Below are 23,550 nucleotides of genomic sequence, written 5' to 3'. Positions count from 1 at the left end.
ACAGAAACTTAAACCCGGTTTATGCGTTATTCCGTAAGGGGCTGATTGGAATCCCTATGTTTAGTGCTATGGTTAGAATTTATTCTTAATACTTTTCGCATAGTTGTGGATGCTTGCGGGAGGGTTAATCATAAGTGGGAGGTTTGTTCAAGTAAGAACAGAACCCAAGCATCGGTCCACCCACATATCAAATTATCAAAGTACCGAACGCGAATTAACTCAACATGATGAAAGTGACTAGATGAAATTCCCGTGTGACCTCAAAAATGCTTTGCCTATTATAAGAATATGTTTCGGGCCTATCCTTTGCCAAAAAAGGATTGGGCTACCTTGCTTCAACTATTGGTACTATTGCTACTTCTCACTTATTACAATTATCTTGCTATAAAACAACTTGTTACCACTATTTCAGTTCTTGCAGAAATTACCTTGGTGAAAACCGCTTGTCATTTCCTTCCGCCCCTTGTTGGGTTTGACACTCTTACTTATGAAAGGACTACGATTGATACCCTATACGTGTGGGTCATCAGTGTCCTGCGAGCTATGACCCCCCAACTTATATAGATGCGTGGAGTGTCAGGGTTCACACAAGGTCGGTTACAAAACTTAAGGAATATGTTGATTACTACATCTCCTTGGTTTACACGTCATGTCTTCAGAAGATTCCATCTTGAATCCAACACGTCTGCAAATGGTTGAACAGGCTAGAGAGTCCTGCCCATGAGGACAGGTAGGTGGCCCAAGGACCCCCTAATCCTGGACCCCCTCAGTAGCCCCCAAACTAGCCTCCAAGGCCTTAGTTTAGGTCCATCGCTTCCTCGTTTCTTCGGTCTTCAGCTTGCGAGGCGAGTTCTATGTTGTATCCAGTTGACCCCTTCTTTTGCATTATTTCTTCATCCGTAACTAACGAAACTCTATATGGCCCATAAAGAGCAGATATTTTCTTTACACAAAGTTAACCACCCCCTCGATTCCTATGCGCCACTGGTAAATGGGAAGTTCCTTCCCAAAAGAAAAGGAACCACACACCCTATAACACATGCGTGCCCCCCCCAAAATGCTCCCCATCCCTTACAACACGTCGAGAAGAACACCATAGACGCGAAGTCATCACGACCGCCGCTGGCCCCTCCTCATGTCCTCATGTCTCTCTCCCCGAAGATTGGGCCAGCTGCTCTGTCTTGCGCCTCCATCTCCACGAGCTCGAGGTGCGGGGGTATTTGCCCGACTCACATCTGGCTCGCTCCCGTCCTGGGTTATCCTTCGCCAATGGTGAGGCCTTTGCACAAAGGTTCCCTACACCCAATACAGCATAGAAGGTATGCTTTGTCCCCTACCTCTTACGAGGCCTAGGCTTCCCTATCCATCCCTTTCTACAGGGCTTGCTGGAATACTATGGAATCCAACTTCACCATCTCACCCCTGGATCTATACTCCATATTTCGGGATTTGTCGCTCTTTGCGAGATGTTCTTAGGTTGTGAAGGCATTTTGAATTGTGGAAGAAGTATTTCTGCCTCGTCCCCCAAACAGAGGGTGGGATTATTTATGAACTTGGGGGTGCCAAAGTATGGCGCATAGTCGGGCTCGGGTATCCGGTAGGTACCCTGAAAGAAGCTCCCGAAGTGTGGACCTCCGAATGGTTTTATATTGAAGATGTACCTTTTTTTGACCCCGTTCGACGGGGTCTGCCCAAATTCTGAACCGCTCCACTTAAGAAGCGGTTTAATTGGTGCCCAAGAAGCCCATATAAAGAAGACCACTCGGAGGTGAGGCAACTAGTCTCCAAAGTAAAGCTGCTGACACACTACTAGCTTACCATGATCGACGTTATGGCGGAAACCATAGGGTGATGCAGCCAGCCTCTGCAATAGAGATCCCATCCTCTCTAGCAATTCAACGGTGTGAACGACGCCACCTGATACAAGTGGGAGGGTCCGACGGATCAGACGACATTAGTTGTCGTGCTAGCCGGTCTTTATAATGGCGAGAAGGAAGTCTTTATCAGCCAAAACACCAAGGATGGTTATTCGAACCATAATCCTATCGAATGGGTTAGTTCAATTCAGTTCCCTTAATTCAGATCCCCATGTTGTCTCTAGGTTGACTAAGTTTATGAAATTTTGTTCTTCAAACATGATTGGAGGCGTGTGGTCGAAAAGATCAGCTGCCCTCCTCCTCAGCCAGAGAACTATGCTAAGGACGACGACCCAGATTCCATGATGATCCGGGTACATCAATATTTTTTGCAGACAGGTTCTTTTACAGAAGAGTATAAACGACACGGAGGTCACCCTTATCACCGACTATCCGAGGAAACCTCCTTCATCAAACAAGGAGAAAAACAAGAAAGCGCCTTCATGAAAAGGTCGTTCGGCTGTCCCAATAGCCCCTCATGTTTTAACAGACCGTTGCTCCATGCGTCGAACACCCATTGTTATAGGGTCAGCTGATTCTACACTGAATACTAGTCGGCGTTCCAAATGCGGAGCTCCCACCGCTCCCCTTGCTCCCAAGAGGTATCATTTTAAGAGTAAGTATTGTTTTTTCCAATAAATGACATGTATTTACACTTGTCACTATATTCGATAGGACTCGTAACATAGCCACCCCCTTTGACGGTGGTGGAATATGCAGAAAACCCTCCTGCAGGTCAAGCCATCGAGGATTATGACGATGTTTCACTTACAAACTCTGAAGTGGAGAGTGTAATGAACCAATGTCGAAGGAAAGAATCCATACACCATCCTGATTTAACAAAACAAGAGTTTAATGCCTTGAATTTGGTCGATCTGCACCTCAGAGCTGCCCGAGCATGAATGGAAGGAGTAGCCACCATATGTCAGCAAGCTTTAAGGTATGTATTCGGATTTTGCTGTTTTTGCATATAAATTCCCAGCTACCAGCCCTCGATCCTCGATTGGGTAGCATGACCGATCCGAGGGTCTAACCCTACATGTTGACATGCTTTGTAGGCTGCAAGGGCCAAAAACAAAGAACTATCCCAGGATATCGGTTCTTACCAATCACAACTCGGAGCTGCGAAAGCTTTGGTAGAACAAGTGCAAAGTTTCACGAGACAAGCACATGGTAAGACGTTTTATATTGACCTCATATGCATAGTTGTCTATTGTCCCCTTGTTTAAAATGAAAGCATATTTTGTAGCGGCTGAATCTCTAGGTCAATTGCAAAAAGATTTGGAAATGGCCTAAGAATTGCAAAGATATGCCGAATCTCAAAACGAGGCCAACTGCAAGTCCTTATTCCGAAGTGTAAACAGAAATAAGAAGCTTGAGGCAGAAAAGCAAGAATATGTAAACCAGATTGAAGGTTTAAAGGCTCAACTAGTAAAAGCTACCGATGAAAACAAGAAAGTGAAAGGTGGAATGTTTGGTAAGTAACATGCCAAATTGTGTGAATATATTGTTAGGACTTTTGAAATCTAATCAACAATCCCATTCCTTTGGCACAACACTCTTGACCGGGAGTCCTGAAGAAGAAGCCAGCTTGTTAGCGGCAATCTTTTAAAAGATTTGTCCCTGAGCTATGAGTGTTGCCGCAAGGCGATGAGAAGCATGCTAAAGTCCTTATGTCCGGCCGAGACACCCCCAGAAAGGATGTCGGAACTGGCCGAGCGCCTTAAAGGGGCTCAGAGCCAATTTTGAGTTGTGGAAGAATTCGGCCTGCCAAGAGGGTGCTCGAGAAGCGTGGGTGATGGTCAAGACAAGGTTTACAAGAGTCAATCCCAAAGAACTGGAACGAGTCGGGCCGACTAGGCCCGACGATAAAGAGGTGCCACTTCACCTGTTTTATGACCAAGTGATGCTCGACGCATGTTTGTCGCAGCAAGATTGTCGTCTAGATGCAATAATATATAAATTAGATCAGCAACCTAACGCATGATTGGATGCGACCGAGTGTTTGTAATTCTCCGTCCGATGTGTAAATGCTATCTTAACTCACCATCCCGAATAATCATCAGGAAGTGTTCCATACTGTATAATGTGTAAAATCAGTAAACAGTTCGGGGAACTAGGCAATTCGGCCAATTGGTGCTACCAGATAGACACTTATCGTGGAGTAGTGTTATATTACTTTTTTACATTAGCAAGAAGCACCTTCCCAAGAAAATAGTTCCTTTATAGGTTCCTTTCTTGAGGTTTTGTGAGGATCCTCTTTATACATATCTACTGTATGTTCGGGGATTTTAACCCTTGGTGTTAGCCACCAAATTTTTGTTATTTACCTTCCCTTGCCACACCAATTTTTCCTTTAAGAACCCTAGCTTTCGGCTTCACCCGTCCGAGGTACGTATCCGGATTACCCGGTTGTAACAATCATAGAGGTGCTCCCTTTATCCTCTAGCCGAACAATCGGGAACATAGAGGATAAACACAGGAGCCAGGCACCCAGCTTGGCAAAATCTTAAGTAAAATTTAGAGCATATTGAGGCTATATAGTAAAGGAAGAAAAGACACAGTATATAGAAATAATGCAAATAATGTATTATTATCGGCTTTACAAAGGCCCCAGGTGCCTATAGAAATTACATATTTCACGGACACAATTTGATTAATCCGAACATGAACTGGGATATGCTAAGCCCCTTTGACAGAGGAAAAAGGAAACAAATTTTTTTGTAAAAATACAACAAGAAAATCAATAAATATAACTGCGTTAGCTTAGCTGTAGAAACACCGAAGACGAGCCTCATTCTAGGGGTTTGGTTCAAGACGATTGTCCGACCCATTGCGCAAACGATATGCCCCTCCAATAAGTACATCGTCGATAATGAAGGGCCCCTCCCATTTGAGTGCAAGTTTGTTCTTTTTCTTCTCACAGAGGCGTAGCACAAGCTCGCCCACGTTGTAAGTCTTTGTCCGAACTTCCCTACTTTGATAGAGTCGAGCCTGCTGTTGATAGAAGGTGGACCATGCCAAGGCTATGTCATGCTCCTATTCTAACGTGTCCAAGTCACCCCATCGATCTAACTCAACTTCTTTTTCCTCGTAAATGCGCACTCTAGGTGCATCATGCGTAATGTCGTAGGGGAGGACTGCATCTGCCCCGTACACCATAAAATATGGTGTGTAACCAACACTCCTTTTCGGAGTTGTTCACAGGCCCCACAATACGGAGTCAAGCTCCTCTACCCAATGGCAATCATACTCTTTAAGAGACCAAACTAGACGAGGCTTAATGCCGCTCATAATGAGACCATTAGCCCGTTCGACCTGTCCATTTGTTTGTGGGTGGTAGACGGAGGCGTAGTAGAGCTTGATGCCCAAATTCGTGCACCAGTCCTTAACCTCCTGGGCTGTAAAATTGGACCCATTATCCGTGATTATACTATACGAAACGCAGTAACGGTGAACCACATCAGATATAAACTCAATGGCCAGCCCGGATTTGGCAGAAGTTACCGATTTGGCTTCGATCCACTTTGTGAATTTATCAACCATAACCAGTAAGTACTTTTTTTCTTCGATCCTCCTTTCAGAGGCCCCACCATATCCATCCCCGAGACCATGAACGGCCAAGTGATCGGTATTGTCCAAAGAGCCGTTGCAGGCATGTGGCTCTAGTTTGCAAAGAGTTGACAACCAACACAATGTTGGACAAGCGCATGAGCGTCCGCTCGAGCTGTTGGCCAAAAGAAACCAGCTCGAAACGTCTTGCTTACAAGGGCTCTAGCCGTCGCATGATGGCCACCCATACTTGCATGTATTTCAGCCAAGAGTTGTTTACCTTCCTCTTCGTATATGCATCGCTCGAGGACACCAGTAGTGCTTTTTCTATAAAGTTCCCATTCATGAACCTTGTAAGATTTGGATCGCGAACTACCCATCTTGCTTCATTCTAGCTATCGGGGAGTTCCTAACGATGGAAGTAAGCCAGAAAAGGTTCGGTCCATGGTGAAATTATAGCCCTGATCTTATGAGCTGAGAGTGTTTCCTCTAATGCGGATCCACCAACGGTGTCATCATCTGGCTCAAGTGTAGGGGGAGCACTATGCTCCTCCTTTGTGGTTTCAATATACCCATGCTCGTCGTGCCATACCACGGAAGGCTTAAGCATTCCAAGAAGGTATTTGTAGGGACAGGGTCACATTTGGCGCCCAAGCGAGCGAGGATATCAGCGGCATGATTATTGTCCCTAGGGATGTGATGGAACTTTAAGCCTTCGAGCCGAGCCGATATTTTGAGGACATCATTTTGATAAGCTGCCATCTTTGGATTTTTGGCATCAAATTCACCATTGATTTGGGAGATAGTGAGGTTCGAGTCTCCTCGTGCCTCCAACCTTTGTACACCCATTGAGGTTGCCATTCTTAATCCATGTAGTAGAGCTTCGTATTCGACCGCATTATTGGAATCGGTATACATGATTTGTAGAATGTATCAAATGTTGTTGCCAGTGGGGGATCTAAGTATAACACTAGCCCCCAGTCCAACTAGCGTCTTGGAGCTGTCAAAGCACATCGTCCAATGGGAGTATGTGCTATACTCTTTTAGGGATTTCGACTTCCGTCCATTCTACTAGAAAGTCAGCCAACACCTGAGATTTAATAGTTCGACGTGAGTTGTATACAATTTCAAAGGGTAATAGCTCTATGACCCATTTAGATATGCATCTAGTGGCGTCCTTATCGTTGATTATATCATTCAAGTTTATCTCACATGTTACCGTTACCGAACACTCTTGAAAGTAGTGTTGGAGCTTGTGTGATGCCATGAAGACGGTATAGGCTATATTTTGGTAGTGAGGGTAGAGAGTCTTGCACGGGGTGAGGGCTTCAGACACATAGTAGACTGGCTTCTGTACCTGTAATTTGTGGTATGCCGCTTCGCGTTTGACCATGAATACTGCGCTGACAACCTGGTTCGTAGCCGATATGTACAATAGCATTGGCTCCCCTGTTGTGGGTGCTATCAGTATTGGGTTGCTGGCCAACAATGTGTTGATTTCTTCTAGGGCCGTTGTTGCCTCTTTGGTCCACTCGAAGTTTTTGGTTCTTTAAGAAGGCGATCGAGTGACAATGCCTTTTCGCCGAGGTGGGAGATAAAGTGGCTTAACGCCGCCATGCAACCTGCCAGTTTTTGGACATGTTTCAACTCCGTTGGGGTCGCCAATTGGGATAGGGCTCAGATATTCGTCGGATTGGCCTCTATTCCCCTATGAGAGACGATGAATCCGAGAAGTTTACCTACAGGGACACCGAATACACACTTCTCTTGGTTGATTCGTATGTCGTATTGTCGGAGATTGTTGAAAGTTTGCCAGTGGTCGTCCAGTAGTTGGCTAATGTGTTTGGTTTTGATGACCACATCGTCCATATATGCCTCAACTGTCTTGCCAATTTGTGTTTCTAAACATGTTTGAATCATGCGTTGATATGTGGCACCAGTTTTTTTAAACCCAAATGACATTGTGTTGAAGCAGAATGGCCCATAAGGAGTGATGAAAGCGGTTGCCGCCTGATCAAATTCCTTCATCTTTATTTGATAGTATCCGGAGTAAGCGTCTAGGAACTCCAAGTTCCCAACCGAAACTCATAACTAGGACGAAACTCCCGACCTGGGGATCGGCAACGAACTCCAAGTTCCTGAAACGAATCTCACAATTGGGGCGAAACTCCCGACCTGGTCCAGGGGACCAGCGGGATCGGCATGCAACACAAATTTATCCATATGTGGTTTTGGTAATTGATGACAATCCCTATGGACTAATGGTTGCCTTGAGTTATATTTGAAGGATTTGTCCATAGGCACTTCTTGAAGTCCATTTGTTGGTTTCAAGGAGTTTATATGATGACCAAGGTGGTATTCAAGGTTTTATCAAAAGATTGGTCTTAAAGACACAAGGTTGATCAAGACTAAGTCAAAGAGTGAATCAAGTTGATCAACACACAAAGAGTACAAGATGTATCGAGGATCAAGTGATCCCATGGTATGGTAAGCATTGTACATTACGCTTTGTGTACTAACCCGTGGTCTTCGTGAGAGTTGTTTGTGGGGTTAGGTGTGTTTCCATGGGCTTGCCTCAAGAGGAAGATCTCATACAACCCATGGAGGATGACGTCAAGTGGTGATCGTCATCAAGATTGCGGTGTGCAAGTTCAAGTGGAGCATCACGAAGAAATCATGCTTGAAGCTTGTCTTCCATTGTGGTGGCAATGGACTTGTGAAGGTGTGCTGAAGAGTGGCTCACCCATAGTGGAGTATGAGGGAGCAATCAACTAGTCTTCATCGAGCCTACGCAACCAAGAAAGGTGGTCCATCTTGAGGAAGTCAAGAGGGTCATCATCCAACTCAAGTGTACTATGTGCAAGGTATAGGTTTTCCCCTTGATAGGTTTTCAATTTTAATAGTCTCATGGTGGTAGTTGGGAGACTGGATTATAGGATAGATTACCGTACTATCAAGGGGGGCTATCAAGTGAGTAGCTTGATCATATCGTTCCTTGAGAGCTCAAACCATTTGCATCCTTGCATCATCTTTCTTGGTTCTTGTTGTTGGAAATATGCCCTAGAGGCAATAATAAATTAGTTATTATTATATTTCTTAGTTCATGATAATCGTTTATTATCCATGCTATAATTGTATTGATTGGAAACACAATACTTGTGTGGATACATAGACAAAACACTGTCCCTAGTAAGCCTCTAGTTGACTAGCTCGTTGATCAAAGATGGTCAAGGTTTCCTGGCCATAGGCAAGTGTTGTCACTTGATAACGGGATCACATCATTAGGAGAATCATGTGATGGACTAGACCCAAACTAATAGACGTAGCATGTTGATCGTGTCATTTTGTTGCTACTGTTTTCTGCGTGTCAAGTATTTGTTCCTATGACCATGAGATCATATAACTCACGGACACCGGAGGAATGCTTTGTGTGTATCAAACGTCGCAACGTAACTGGTTGACTATAAAGATGCTCTACAGGTATCTCCAAAGGTGTTCATTGAGTTAGTATGGATCGAGACTGGGATTTGTCACTCCGTGTGACGGAGAGGTATCTCGGGGCCCACTCGGTAATACAACATCACACACAAGCCTTGCAAGCAATGTGACTTAGTGTAAGTTACGGGATCTTGTATTACGGAACGAGTAAAGAGACTTGCCGGTAAACGAGATTGAAATAGGTATGCGGATACTGACGATCGAATCTCGGGCAAGTAACATACCGAAGGACAAAGGGAATGACATACGGGATTATATGAATCCTTGGCACTGAGGTTCAAACGATAAGGTCTTCGTAGAATATGTAGGATCCAATATGGGCATCCAGGTCCCGCTATTGGATATTGACCGAGGAGTCTCTCGGGTCATGTCTACATAGTTCTCGAACCCGCAGGGTCTGCACACTTAAGGTTCGACGTTGTTTTATGCGTATTTGAGTTATATGGTTGGTTACCGAATGTTGTTCGGAGTCCCGGATGAGATCACAGACGTCACGAGGGTTTCCGGAATAGTCCGGAAACGAAGATTGATATATAGGATGACCTCATTTGATTACCGGAAGGTTTTCGGAGTTACCGGGAATGTACCGGGAATGACGAATGGGTTCCGGGAGTTCACCGGGGGGGGGGGCAACCCACCCCGGGGAAGCCCATAGGCCTTGAGGGTGGCACACCAGCCCTTAGTGGGCTGGTGGGACAGCCCAAAAGGGCTCTATGCGCCAAAAAGAGAAAATCAAGAGAAAAGATAAAAAAGGGGGAGGAGGTGGGAAGGAAGGGGGACTCCCTCCCACCAAACCAAGTCCAACTCGGTTTGGGGGGGGGGAGTCCTCCCCCCATGGAGTCGGCCGACCCCCTTGGGGCTCCTTGAGCCCCAAGGAAAGGTCCCCTCCCTCCCACCTATATATACGGAGGTTTTAGGGCTGATTTGAGACGACTTTTCCACGGTTTTTCCTCTAGATCGTGTTTCTGCGGAGCTCGGGCGGAGCCCTGCTGAGACAAGGTCATCACCAACCTCCGAAGCGCCGTCACGCTGCCGGAGAACTCTTCTACCTCTCCGTCTCTCTTGCTGGATCAAGAAGGCCGAGATCATCGTCGAGCTGTACGTGTGCTGAACGCGGAGGTGCCGTCCGTTCGGTACTAGATCGTGGGACTGATCGCGGGATTGTTCGCGGGGCGGATCGAGGGACGTGAGGACGTTCCACTACATCAACCGCGTTCACTAACGCTTCTTCTGTACGATCTACAAGGGTACGTAGATCACTCATCCCCTCTCGTAGATGGACATCACCATGATAGGTCTTCGTGCGCGTAGGAAATTTTTTGTTTCCCATGCGACGTTCCCCAACAATGGCATCATGAGCTAGGTTCATGCGTAGATGTCTTCTCGAGTAGAACACAAAAGTTTTTGTGGACGGTGATGTGCGTTTTGCTGCCCTCCTTAGTCTTTTCTTGATTCCGCGGTATTGTTGGATCGAAGCGGCTCGAACCCACATTACTCGTACGCTTACGAGAGACTGGTTTCATCGCTACGAGTAACTCCGTTGCTCAAAGATGACTGGCGGGTGTCAGTTTCTCCAACTTTAGTTGAATCGGAATTGACCGAGGAGGTCCTTGGATGAGGTTAAATAGCAATTCATATATCTCCGTTGTGGTGTTTGCGTAAGTAAGATGCGATCCTACTAGATACCCATGGTCACCACGTAAAACATGCAAACAACAAAATTAGAGGACGTCTAACTTGTTTTTGCAGGGTATGCTTGTGATGTGATATGGCCAATGATGTGATGTGATATATTGGATGTATGAGATGATCATGTTGTAATAGTTAATATCGACTTGCACGTCGATGGTACGGCAACCGGCAGGAGCCATAGGGTTGTCTTTATAACTAACGTTTGTGCTTGCAGATGCGTTTACTATTTTGCTAGGACGTAGCTTTAGTAGTAATATCATGAGTAGCACGACAACCCCGATGGCGACACGTTGATGGAGATCATGATGATGGAGATCATGGTGTGACGCCGGTGACAAGAAGATCGTGCCGGTGCTTTGGTGATGGAGATCAAGAAGCACGTGATGATGGCCATATCATGTCACTTATGAATTGCATGTGATGTTAATCCTTTTATGCACCTTATTTTTCTTAGAACGACGGTAGCATTATGAGGTGATCTCTCACTAAAATATCAAGACGAAATTGTGTTCTCCCCGACTGTGCACCGTTGCTACAGTTCGTCGTTTCGAGACACCACGTGATGATCGGGTGTGATAGACTCAACGTTCACCTACAACGGGTGCAAAACAGTTGTGCACGCGGAACACTCGGGTTAAGAATGACGAGCCTAGCATGTGCAGACATGGCCTCGGAACACATGAGATCGAAAGGTCGAGCATGAATCGTATAGTTGATATGATTGGCATAGAGATGCTTACCACTGAAACTATTCTCGACTCACGTGATGATCGGACTTGAGATAGTGGATTTGGATCATGTACCACTCTAGAGAGATGTACTTTTTGAGTGGGAGTTCTTAAGTAATATGATTAATCGAACTAATTGTCATGAACATAGTCTAATGGTCTTTGCGAATTACGATGTAGCTTGCGCTATAGCTCTACTGTTTTTATATGTTCCTAGAGAAAATTTAGTTGAAAATTGATAGTAGCAAAACTTTGCAGACTGGGTCTGTAAAACCGAGGATTGTCCTCGTTGCTGCGCAGAAGGATCATGTCCTTAATGCACCACTCGGTGTGCTGCACCTCGAACGTCGTCTGTGGATGCTATGAACATCCGACATACACGTTTCTGATGACTACACGATAGTTCAGTGCAAAATACTTAATGGCTTAGAAGCAAGGCGCCGAAAACATTGTAAAACGTCACGGAACATAAGTGATGTTCTAAAGAGATGAAATTGTGATTTCATGCTTGTGCCCTTGTTAAGAGGTACGAGACCTCCGACAAGATTCTTTGTCCACAAAGTAAAGGAGAAAGGCTCAATCGTTGAGCGTGTGCTCAGATTGTCTGAGTATGACAATCGCTTGAATCAAGTGGGAGTTAATCTTCCAGATGAGATAGTGATAGTTCTCCAAAGTCACTGCCACCAAGTTGTGAGAGCTTCGTGATGAACTATAACATATCAAGGATACATACAATGATCCTTGAGCGATTCGCGATGTTTGACACTACGAAAGTAGAAATCAAGAAGGAGCATCAATAGTTGATGGTTTGTAAAACCACTAAGTTTCAAGAAAGGCAAGGGCTAGAAGGGATACTTCGTGAAACGGCAAAACAGTTGCTGCACTAATGAAGAGACCCAAGATTAAACCCAAACCCGAGACTAAGTGCTTCTGTAATGAGGGGAACAGTCACTGAGGCGGAGCAACTCTAGATACTTGGTAGATAAGAAGGCTGGCAAAAGTCAAGAGAAGTATATTAGATATACATGATGTTGATGTGTACTTTACTAGTACTCCTAGTAGCATGAGGGTATTGGATACCGGTTCGGTTGCTAAGTGATTAGTAACACGAAATGAAAGCTACGACATAAACGGAGACTAGCTAAAGGCGAGGTGACGATACGTGTTGGAAGTGTTTCCAAGGTTGATATGATCAAACGTCGCACACTCCCTCTACCATCGGGATTGGTGTTAAACCTAACTAATTGTTATTTGGTGCTTGCGTTAAACATGAACATGATTGGATCGTGTTTATTGCAATACGATTATTCATTTAAAGAGAATAATGGTTACTCTATTTTCTTGAATATTCACCTTCAATGGTTTATTGAATCTCGATTGTAGTGTTACACATGTTCATGATATTGGTGCCAAAAGATACGAGTTGATGATGATAGTACCACTTACTTGTGGCACTGCCGCTTGAGTCATGTTAGTATAAATTGCATGAAGAGGCTCCATGCTGATGGATCTTTGTACTCACCTGATTTCGAATCACTAGTGACATGCAAATCATACCACATGAGCAAGGCCTTGTTTTCATTGAGATGAGATTAGATAGTAACTTGTTGGAAGTAATACATTTTGATGTATGCAGTCCAATGGGTGCTAAGGCACGCAGTGGATATCATTATGTTCTTACTTCACTGACGATTTGAGTAGATACAGGAGTATTTACTTAATGAATCACAAGTCTGAAATGTTGAAAAGTTCAATTCCGTTTCAGAGTGAAGTTCGTCGTAACAAGAGGATAAACTGTCTACGATATGATCATGAAAATGAATATCTGAGTTACGAGTTTGGTACGCAGTTAAGACAATGTGGAAATTGTTTCGCAGTTCATGCCACCTCGAACATCATAGTGTGATGATGTGTCTGAACGTCATAGCCACGCACTATTTGGTATGGTGCATACTATGATGTCTCTTATCGAATTACCACTATCGTTTATGGGTTATGCATTAGAGACAACCGCACTCACTTTAAATAGGGCACCGCGTATTTCCGTTGAGATGACACAGTATAGACTGAGGTTTAGAGAAATCTAAATTGTCGTTTCTTGAAAGTTTGGGGTTTCGACACTTATGTGAAAAAGTTTCAGTCTGATAAGCTCGAACCCAAAGCGGATAAATGCTTCTTCATAGGGTATCCAAAACAGTTGGGTACATCTCCTATCTCAGATCCGAAAGCAAAGTGTTTGTTTCTAGAAACGGATCCTTTCTCGAGGAAAGGATTCTCTCGAAAGAATTGAGTGGGAGGGTAGTAGAACTTGATGAGGTTATTGAACCATCACTTCAACCAGTGTGTAGCAGGGCGCAGGAAGTTGTTCCTGTGGCGCCTACACCAATTGAAGTGGAAGCTGATGATGGTGATCATTGAGCTTCGAATCAAGTTACTACAAACCTCGTAGGTCGACAAGGTCGCGTACTGCTGCAGAGTAGTACGATAACCCTGTCTTGGAGGTCATGTTGTTGAGCAACAGTGAACCTACGTGTTATGGAGAAAGCGATGGTGGGCCCAGATTCCGACAAATGGCTGGAAGCCATGAAATCCGAGAGAGGATCCATGTGTGAAAACAAAGTATATACTTTGGGAAGAATTACTTGATGGTCATAGGACTATTGAGTAAAGATGGATCTTTAAAGGAAAACAGACGATGATGGTGATAAGTCACTATTAAGAAAAGCTCGACTTGTCGCAGAGATGTTTTCGACAAGATCAAACAGTTGACTATGATGAGACTTTCTCACTCGTAGCGATGCTAATGGTCTGTTAGAATTATGTTAGTTGTTGATGCATTATTTATGAAATATTGCACGTAGGATGTCAAAACATTGTTTCCTCGACGGTTTCCTTGAGCAAACATTGTATGTGATACAACCAGGAGGTTTTGTCGATCCTAAAGATACTAGCAAGTATGCAAGCTCCAGTGATCCTTCAATGGACTGGTGCAAGCATCTCGGAGTTGGAATATACACTTTGATGAGATGATCAAAGATTTTGGGTTTGTACAAGGTTTATGAGAAACTTGTATTTCCAAAGAAGTGAGTGGGAGCACTATAGAATTTCTGATAGGTATATGTGGTTGACATATTGTGGACCAGAAGTAATGTAGAATTTCTGTAAAGCATACAAGGTTGTTTGAAAGAAGTTTTCAAAGGAGTACCTGGATTACGCTACTTGAACGTTGAGCATCAAAGATCTATGGAGATAGATCGAAAGTGCTTAATAGAAGTTTCAACAAGATGCATGCCTTGACAAGTTTTTGGAAGAGTTCAAAATAGATCAGCAAAGAAGGAGTTCTTGGTTGCGTTGTGAGGTGTGAATTTGAGTAAGACTCAAAACCTGACCACGGCAGAATAAAGAGAAAATAGACGAAGGTCGTCTTCTATGCCTTAGCCGTAGAATCTAAAGTATGCCATGCTGTGTACCGCACCTGATGTGTGCCTTGACTCAAAGTATGTTGAGAGGTACAGAGAGTGATCCATGATTGAATCACTAGCAGCGGTCGAAATTTATCCTTAGTAACTAATGGACTAAGGAATTTTTTTCGATTATGGAGGTGGTTAAAGAGTTCGTCGTAAAGGGTTACGTCGATGCAAGCTTTGACACTAATCCGAATAACTATGAGTAGTGAAACGGATTCATATAATAGAGTAGATATTTGGAGCATTTCCGAATAGCACGTAGTAGCAGCATCTATAAGATGACATAAAGATTTGTAAAGAACGCACGGATCTGAAAGTTTCAGAACCGTTGACTAAAACCTCTCTCACGAGCAAGACGTGATCAGACCCCATAACTATATGGGTGTTGGATTCGTTGGAATCACATGGTGATGTGAACTAGATTATTGACTCTAGTGCAAGTGGGAGACTGTTGGAAATATGCCCTAGAGGCAATAATAAATTAGTTATTATTATATTTCTTAGTTCATGATAATCGTTTATTATCCATGCTATAATTGTATTGATTGGAAACACAATACTTGTGTGGATACATAGACAAAACACTGTCCCTAGTAAGCCTCTAGTTGACTAGCTCGTTGATCAAAGATGGTCAAGGTTTCCTGGCCATAGGCAAGTGTTGTCACTTGATAACGGGATCACATCATTAGGAGAATCATGTGATGGACTAGACCCAAACTAATAGACGTAGCCTGTTGATCGTGTCATTTTGTTGCTACTGTTTTCTGCGTGTCAAGTATTTTTTCCTATGACCATGAGATCATATAACTCACGGACACCGGAGGAATGCTTTGTGTGTATCAAACGTCGCAACGTAACTGGGTGACTATAAAGATGCTCTACAGGTATCTCCAAAGGTGTTCGTTGAGTTAGTATGGATCGAGACTGGGATTTGTCACTCCGTGTGACGGAGAGGTATCTCGGGGCCCACTCGGTAATACAACATCACACACAAGCCTTGCAAGCAATGTGATTTGGTGTAAGTTACGGGATCTTGTATTACGGAACGAGTAAAGAGACTTGCCGGTAAACGAGATTGAAATAGGTATGCGGATACTGACGATCGAATCTCGAGCAAGTAACATACCGAAGGACAAAGGGAATGACATACGGGATTATATGAATCCTTGGCACTGAGGTTCAAACAATAAGGTCTTCGTAGAATATGTAGGATCCAATATGGGCATCCAGGTCCCGCTATTGGATATTGACCGAGGAGTCTCTCGGGTCATGTCTACATAGTTCTCGAACCCGCAGGGTCTGCACACTTAAGGTTCGACGTTGTTTTATGCGTATTTGAGTTATATGGTTGGTTACCGAATGTTGTTCGGATTCGGAGTCCCGGATGAGATCACGGACGTCACGAGGGTTTCCGGAATAGTCCGGAAACGAAGATTGATATATAGGATGACCTCATTTGATTACCGGAAGGTTTTCGGAGTTACCGGGAATGTACCGGGAATGACGAATGGGTTCCGGGAGTTCACCGGGGGGGGGGGGGGGGCAACCCACCCCGGGGAATCCCATAGGCCTTGAGGGTGGCACACCAGCCCTTAGTGGGCTGGTGGGACAGCCCAAAAGGGCTCTATGCGCCAAAAAGAGAAAATCAAGAGAAAAGAAAAAAAAAAGGGGAGGAGGTGGGAAGGAAGGGGGACTCCCTCCCACCAAACCAAGTCCAACTCGGTTTGGGGGGGAGTCCTCCCCCCTTGGACTCGGCTGACCCCCTTGGGGCTCCTTGAGCCCCAAGGCAAGGTCCCCTCCCTCCCACCTATATATACGGAGGTTTTAGGGCTGATTTGAGACGACTTTTCCACGGTTTTTCCTCTAGATCGCGTTTCTGTGAAGCTCGGGCGAAGCCCTGCTGAGACAAGGTCATCACCAACCTCCAAAGCGCCGTCACGCTGCCGGAGAACTCTTCTACCTCTCCGTCTCTCTTGCTGGATCAAGAAGGCCGAGATCATCGTCGAGCTGTACGTGTGCTGAACGCGGAGGTGCCGTCCGTTCGGTACTAGATCGTGGGACTGATCGCGGGATTGTTCGCGGGGCGGATCGAGGGACGTGAGGATGTTCCACTACATCAACCGCGTTCACTAACGCTTCTGCTGTGCGATCTACAAGGGTACGTAGATCACTCATCCCGTCTCGTAGATGGACATCACCATGATAGGTCTTCGTGCGCGTAGGAAAATTTTTGTTTCCCATGCGATATTCCCCAACACTTGTATGGTGATTCTCTTTTGTGATTTCTTGAGCTTATGGTCATCTTCATGACAAGCCCGAGTTCATCGAAAATGGAGTTCATGTGCATCTTCTATGATGTTTTTGATGTTGGAGTTTTTGCCGGTTCTTCATTCATAGAGGTTTCACATCTCTATATCATTGGCATTTTCATAACTGCATGCTCTTAAGATAACATGTCGAGTTCATCTCTATATCATTGGATAGTACTTGTCGTGTTCTTTTCAACAAGCTTGAGTTTGCTCAATTCGGAGCTCATACGCGAAAGTTATGGCAGCTTTAGTGACACGACAGGTTTTCTCTCTCAAAGAGGAAGTACCGCGCTGAAGAGCAGTAGTACACCTCAGCAGTACTACCGCCCTCCAGGTCCGGCCTCACTTCCGCTTGTATTTTCTTCTGGCTTCTTTGATGCTTTTTCTAATTTGAGCGGAAGTACCGCTTGGGGAGGAGTGGTAGTACCACTCCAATGATACTGCCGCCCTCCCCTTCTGTCCTCACTTTTGCTTAGTTTTTTCTTCTGGCGTCTACGGTCCCTTTGTCCTTGTTGAGAGGAAGTATCGCTCTCTGCATGGCGGTAGTACCGTTGCGAGCGGAAGTACCGCTCCCCTGCGCGGTACAACCGCTTGTGCGCGGACTTAGTGCATAACGGTTGGATTTCGAGGGACCTATTAAGGGGGTCTTCTTCCCCAATGGTCTCTTATCGATTGAGCTCATGTTCTTCCCCCATTGTTAACCTTCTTTGAGCTTGCTAACTCTCAATCCCTCCAATGATTCTTGCTAGTTATTGAGGGAAAATAGAGAGGAGATCTAGATTCACATTTCCACCAATCACTTTCTCCTCTATGTGAGGTGAACCCCTTGGATCTTGATCTTGGAGTTCTTTGTGAGCTCCTTGTTCTTCCTCTCATATTCCTCCATAGATTTCGTTGTTGTGGAGGGATTTGAGTGTGAGGGACTTGACCACTTCATGTGTTCTTGCCATTGCATTAGTTGCATCGGTTTGAGTTCTCCACGGTGATACGTGGAAGTGAAGTTTGAGAAGCTTATTACTCTTGGGTGCTTAGTACCCTAGAGCGTTTTCTTCTTGGGTGCTTTGGCGTCCTAGTTCCCTGGTGGTGCCTCGGAGCTCAGTCATTGTGGTGTAAAGCTCCGGGCAAGCGTCGTGGTCTCCAATTAGGTTGTGGAGATTGCCCTGGGAATTTGAAATCATCTCGGAGCCACAATCCATTATGGTGAAGCTTCGTGGTGTTGTTGGGAGCCTCCAATTAAGTTGTGGAGATTGCCCAAACCTTATTTGTACGGGTTCGGTGACCACCCTCAAGGGTCCCTTAGTGGAATGATGACATCTTGCATTGTGCAAGGGAGTGAGGAGATTACGGTGGCCTTAGTTGCTTCTTGGGGAGCATTGTGCCTCCACACCCCTCCAAACGGAGATTAGGACCCGCAAGGGTGTGAACTTCAGGATACATCATCGGCTCTGCGTTCCTCGGTTATTTCTTACCCGAGACCTTTACTTATGCACTTTACTTTCTGATAGCCATATTGTTTCTCGTTATATATCTTGCTATAACTTAGTTTTCTATATTGCTTAGCATAAGTTGTTGGTGCACATAGGTGAGCCTAGTTATTTTAGGTTTTGTTCTTGAAAAATTAAACGTTAGTTCTATTCCGCATTTGTTCAAGCCTAAACCATAACTATTTTAAAGCTCCTATTCACCCCCCTCTAGATGACATCCACGCCCTTTCAACAACGCTGCTGAATGCGAAGATCTGCCCAGGGACAAAGATATCCCCGGTGCGGATTTTGTTGCCGACGATGATGCGAGCCATCGATCCTTCTCGTGATCCTACAACGGAGATCTCAATGAAAGCACCAATGTCAGTGTCAAAACCAGTCGATGTTGAGTAGGGAACTGTGGATCTAGGGTCGATGGGTAACAAGAGACAACGGGGACAGTATTTTATCCAGATTCGGGCCCTCTTGATGGAGGTAAAACCCTACGTCCTTCTCTTGTTGTTATTGATGAGATAGTACAGAGTACAGAGTTGATCTACTGCGAGATCGATTTTGTGGTCTAACCCTAATCGTAATGAATTGGATGTGTCCTACGAGCTACGACCCCCAAGCTTATATAGATGCCTGGGGTGTCGGGGTTAACACAAGGTCGGTTACAACACAGAAGGAATATGTCGATTACTACATCTCCTTTGTTTACACGTCAAGTCTTTGAAAGAGTCCATCTTGAATCCAACACGTCTGCCAATGGTCGAACATGCCATAGAGTCCGGCCCAAGGACCCCCTAATCATGGATTCCCTGAGAGGCGGCGGGCGCGTGCTAGGTCTTTCTCTTCGGCACCTTTTCATTGGCTGCATGTATGGCGGCTCCCTACCATGGTCGCCCGAGGATTGGCGCCCTCGTGACTGGGCGAGACGGGTTTGGGCTCCCCTCTGCGGTGACTACGGTACGCCAATTTGGTGGGATAAATGTGCTCTAGCGAGTCATGCTTCTAGCTCTTTGTTTGGTGCTATTTCTTCGTGCAGGTCCTTGCTTCCGTGACCTCGGCCGACTGCTCTCGTTCAACGGTGTGGCGAAGCCAGAGACTATGATGGTGCTCCTGAGTATTGTGGTCTGGGCTTGTTGATGTTGTTCCAGTTTCTTCTCATTGGCAACTTGGGTGCCATTTATCTGGGTTCTAGGGAGAACCGATATGTCGTTTGCTAGTGTGACACCCTCTGAACCAGGGTGAGAGGGTAGAGTCTTTCTGCGGCGACGGATCCAGATGATGTTTTTGCCCATGTCTAGTCATTCGAGGGCGGCCGCGACATCTATTCAAGTGTGGATGTGCATTCCTCGATAGCCCTTAATCCTTCTTGCAGGTGTAGGTTGTACCATAGGGCGATAGCCGTAGCATTGCTGGCGTTCATTGATAATAGCAGAAAGCAACAGAAAACAATAAGATGGTAACGTCCTAGAACCAAAAGATCCAAAGATCAAAGAAAAATAAAAATAGTAGCCCTAATAGCTGCATCCCAACACTCCAAACAAACCATACTAGGCATCGCAACTCCGACTCCAACGGTGAACAACGATGGAAAACAAGGCAAGGTTGCCTTCAGGACGGGTCACCGAACGAACCGTCTGTCACGTGTCATCGTATACCACCGACCCCTCACTGCGGCTTCGACTTCACAGCAACACATAGTCGAGGCACTCCCAGGACACGTCGGAGAAGAAGAGTCGGCTACCAGGACCAAGGCCACGCCTCCGATATTGCTCACCACCATCATTGTTGCCACATAAGCCACCGTGCACGTCCAGTCGTAGGAAGCACCAAAGTACTTGCTCACCACCATCATCGTTGCCACAAAAGTCTTCAAGACGGTGCCCTAAAGAGGAGAACGACTTTGAAGACGACGCCACCGCCCGACCCTACAGCAGGATCTGGGCTTTCACCCAAAGGACTTGATCCGTAAGAACACATTGTTAGATTCCCAATGACGCCTCCAAGGAGGATAGTGACGCCCGTAGGCGTCGTTGTCGTCGACCGGTCAGCACCAGCCAGGCTTCCACCCAAGCAGCCACTCCCGCGCAGCAGGCCGAGGTCGACTCGCACCTCCATTGGACCGCGCACCCCCACATAGCAAGCACACCACCGCTGTGAAGGGCCACTAGCAAGCCTTTCGAGTACGGGCCTGCAGAGACCAGATCGGGTCCTGCACCCCGCATCCAGCCGCAGCTGGAGCCTCCCTGCTCCAACAAGCGGCGTTCGGGCACGACCAGCAGCCGGCAGTTCCCCTCCCGGGCCGCCAGCACCAGTAGATCTGGCATATCCAGGTCTCCCTACACCAGACTGCCCCCTTGCACCCCTGACGCGCGTGTAGAACCTCCCTGCAGCGAGCCTCGCGCGTCGCAGCACTTGCGTGCCACCACACTCCCTCCAACGTCGGCCCCCGGGCCGTCGCCGCGTAGCCACCCTCCTCGGAGCCACCAGATCTGCCGCTTCCCCGACAAAGCCTTGCTGCGCCGCGTATGCGCGCCTCCATGCGCTTGAGCACAACCACCCTGGCCCATGCGCGCGCCGACGCGTGTGGGGTGTCCTGGATCCCGCCGAGATGAGCAGCCCGCCGGAGCTTCGACAGGAGGAAGAAATGCCCCCCCCCCCCCCCCCCGTCGCCGAACTGGGCGGGCTTTGCCCGACGAGCTCCCCGACGGCGTCGAGGGGAGAGGGCCGATGGATCTGCGCTAGCGGCGGCTAGGTTTCTCCCCCCTTGCCGCCCACACGAGCGACCCGAGGAAAAATGTTGCATACAAGTCACGTAAATATTTGCTACAACCGGCGTTTGACTTTTGCTACCACGTACCATTAGCTTCGTTTTTTTCTACGATCACGCAAATATTTTTTTTCTACAAATTTTGTTTTTTGTTGCAACCGTTGAAAAAAATTGGTGCATATGAGGAAAAATGTTGCATGCGGATCCAACGGTGCGGACACGCGGGGTTGGTAGATCCTGCGGCCCGCGCGCGGCCAGGCCGAAAGTTTGGGCCGGCGCATATCACTCCCTAAAAAAAAGATAAAAGGGTACGGCGAGTCCGGGACACTCGGGTGGCATCACACATTTTTTTCGTTTGTCAATAGTACCGCGTTTGTGTCGGGATCGGAATCATCGCATCATGAAGGATGGAGTAGTTTGTTTCCATATACACCACGTACTCACTCCCATACTACAGTAGTATATATAGGTAGCCAACATCCGCCTTCCCATACGCATGGCCCGCTGACCTAGCTTCCTTTCCTTGCTCCAAATCGCTGATCGCCCAGCAGCCGGCGAAACCTGAGGAACAATGACGGACCCCTACCATGCGCTAAGCTTGGGTATGCGCTTCAACCCGACGGAGGAGCAGGCGATTGCTGCGTACCTGGTGCCATGGCTCCTCGGCCAGCCGCTGCCTGACACCGCCGGAATCATCCATCACGCCGAGGTTTACAAGTCGGAGCCAAAGGATCTCGCCGCCGCGTGGCCCCGCCTTCCCAACACCCACCACCGGTTCTTCTTCACCACCTGCAGGCGGCAGAAAGCCGGGACGGGCTTCAGGATGAAGCGCACCGCCGGCGCCGGTAGCTGGGTCACGAGTACCAAGACGGAGGTCAAGAACAGCGCCGGCGAGACGATCGGGTACCACGAGAAGCTTCGCTACGCGTACAAGGGCCAGAGCGGCAAGTCCGAGTGGCTCATGGACGAGTACCACTGCCGCGGATTCGACCAATACGCCCTCCTCGATGACGGCAAGGAGGAGCGCATCCTGTGCAGGCTCTACGTCTCTCCCAGCGTCAAGCCGGGATCCGTCGCGCTTCAACAATCTGCTGCAGCGGATCACCTGCTTGTCCGTGGAACTCAAAGATCCGCCATGGCCGTCGCCGTGCCGCAGCAGCCGCGCCGTCCACAGGAACAGGTTCCCGCGACCACCCAGGCGCCGGCCGGGATGAAGAAGCCTCCTGCACCAATGTGGTCCTCTGCGACTGCAACAGGAGACCATCGCATCAGAGACAGAGTTCAAGAACCCGGCATCATGATCATGGCCGCGCCACCGCGTCCACAAGCACGACCGCAGCAAGTGATCGAGAAGCCAGCGACGCCGCGCTTCCTTGATCTTTCGTCGGGGCAACAGCAACGTCGCGTCACGGTCCCTCCGCCCGTCACCACGCAGCAGCAGGCGCCCAAGAGGCCAGCCCCTCCCATCGCCGAGCCGCCGCACCCCAAGAGGATGCGTGCTGCTGCTCTCGCTCCGGCTCACACACGTCCCGCGGTGAAGCCGGCGTCCATCCTGTCGTGGGAGCCGGCAAAGCGACCGTCCTGGTGTCCTCCGCAGCAGCCGAACTTCTTGCCGGCGCCGCTGCCTCAGCGCCAGGCGACCAAGGACAAGGCGGCCGATCTTGGATCAATGGCAGAGGGCCAGAGCCAGACCACGATCCAGCAAGGAGTCCACAAGAGGACGATCCAACAAAAGGCCTGCAATGACTACACGGACGACAAGGTGTTGCCAGAGAAGACGGAAGGCGTAGGCGGCAAGATCATCCAAAAAGATGGCGACGAGGAGGAGGACGAGGACTTCATGAGGTTCTTGGATGACGTGATTGAAATAGCGCCAGAGGAGACGGAAGACGCAGAAGGCAAGGCCATCCAAGAAGATGGCGATGAGGAGGAGGACATGAGCACCTTGTGGTGATGGAGACGGTTGGAAGAGCTGAGATGAACAAGAAGGCTTCCCTCCTGTCCTGTGATGAGTAGCTTCCTTTGGTTGGTAATGGTAGACTCTTCACTCTAACTGCAGTCTGAGACTGAAGCTTGTACTGTACTGTAATAGACACAGTGTCGTGGCTCCTAGCTTGCTAATATATAAGCTGGAGAGTGGGTGGTT

This window comes from Hordeum vulgare, chromosome 4H (genome assembly GCF_904849725.1).
Source record: "Hordeum vulgare subsp. vulgare chromosome 4H, MorexV3_pseudomolecules_assembly, whole genome shotgun sequence".
Lineage (NCBI taxonomy): Eukaryota > Viridiplantae > Streptophyta > Magnoliopsida > Poales > Poaceae > Hordeum > Hordeum vulgare.
This window is presented reverse-complemented; position numbering follows the sequence as displayed.